The following is a 1921-nucleotide window of genomic DNA, read 5'->3' as shown; positions in this document are numbered from 1 at the left end:
GGCGGGGCGCTGCTGGGCTTGGCGGGAGGGCTGGGCGCCGTGACTCACAGCATGACAGAATGGGTCAGGTTGGAAGGGACCGCAGAGGGACAGGTATTCCAACCTGCCTGCTCAGCTGCTCAGGGAGGGTCGTGCTATAGCTCATCGCACAGGATTGCGTCCATACACTTCTTGAATATCTCTGGTGAAGGAGATTCCACTATATGTTCAACGCGTCGTCACTCGCACAGAAAGAAAGGTATTCTTCATATTCAGCTGGAACTTACTTTGCATCAGTTTCTGCCCATTGCCTCTTGTCCTGTTGCTTGGCACCACTGAGGAGAGCCTGGCTCCATCCTCTTGATACTTTCCATTTAGGTAGTTAAAAACATTGATAAAGGCCCCTCTCAGTCATCTCTTCTCGAGGCTGAGCAGGTGCAACTTCCTCAGCCTGTCCCCTCATCATCCTTGTTGCCCTCCCCTTAAGGAGCTTCATGTCTCTCCTGTACTGGGCACCCCAGAACTGGACACAGCACTCCAGCTGTGACCCTGCCAGGGCTCAGTAGAGGGGCAGGATCTCCTGCCTCGACCTGCTGGCAAGGCTGTTCCTAATGCCCTGCAGAATCCTGTTGACCCTCTTGGCCACGGGGCACTGTTGGCTCATGGACAGCTGCTTGTCCAGCAGCACTCCCACGTCCTTCCCCACAAAGCTGCGTTTCAGTCCCACCCTGGGCTGGTGCTTGGGCAACACCTGGCACAGAGCTGGCCCAGTGACAGTGAAAGCCAAGCCACCTAGCAGTCTCTTTGGAATATCAACATTTCTGCCATTGTTTTTCAGGTTCAGGAGCTGAAGAAGAAATCTGGTGTGCTGCACTGTTGTCTTCTGCAAATGGCTTTCTACATTCACCACAAGATCTGCAGCTGAGTACAAAACAGCATTAAAGCAGTAGGAGTATTTATTTACATTGTCAATATGACCTATCAATTTGTCTATGGTATGCTTCAGTCTCTTCTTTTACAAGGTTTAAAATTCCAAACAGTGATCATTTTTGAGGTGAAAGTTTTAATTAAACCTTCAAATGCTCACAACTTACCAATCATGGACTCTGGAAACAAACTGTACAAATGCAAAGTAAATAAAATGTGTTTAAAATAAAGAGTTATTCCTTAATTTAATTAAAAAAAGGTGTTCTTAAAAAAATAAGTTATAAGCTTACATCCCAAAATACCTTTAAAGTAGTGTCTTCCTAATATCTTGCATAAAAGAAATCTGACCTAAGAAAAATAATCACCAGTACCATATTGGGTAGATCAAAATGCACTTAGAATTAAAGGCACTGGAAAATAATTATTTTATATGCTTAGTTAAGTGGTCCTGTTTGTGTTTGCATTAGTTTGGATACCAAAGTTGATATAGATTTGAAGTGTTTCTCACATTTTCATATTTACAGATTGCCTCCAAATAATAAAAGCCCCTACAGTCCCTAAGCTATGTATTTATCACACAGTTATCATTACATACCTTGAAAAATTAATGAATCCAGATGGTAATGCCTTGGTTAAGACATAAAGCCTTTTATTAGGAGTAATTAACATAGCTTAGTGACCCAGGCGTCTAAACACTGTTTTTTGGATTACATACCATACACAGTAATCACCTGGTACTTGCCTCATCATACACATTTTTAAAATGTGCTGCAAACTTTGGCTTTGTTTATTATCACAAGGAAAAGCTTTTAAAGCCTTTAAAATTACCAGTAAGCAATGAGGATCTAGTCAATGGAGTCTATGGGATTTCCAAAAGTCTTCTCACCACATCTCCCAAAGCAGACTTATTTTGAAAGAACCTTAAGCCACAAAAGAAGGCTTAAGCCTAAAATAAGAACTTCACTGTTAGGTGTGATAAATAATTCACAGATGGGAAGGAAATTGGAGAAGGGAG

The sequence above is a fragment of the Geospiza fortis genome, unplaced genomic scaffold, assembly GCF_000277835.1.
Source record: "Geospiza fortis unplaced genomic scaffold, GeoFor_1.0 scaffold240, whole genome shotgun sequence".
In the NCBI taxonomy this organism is placed as follows: Eukaryota; Metazoa; Chordata; class Aves; order Passeriformes; family Thraupidae; genus Geospiza; species Geospiza fortis.
Note: the sequence above shows the minus strand (reverse complement) of the source record.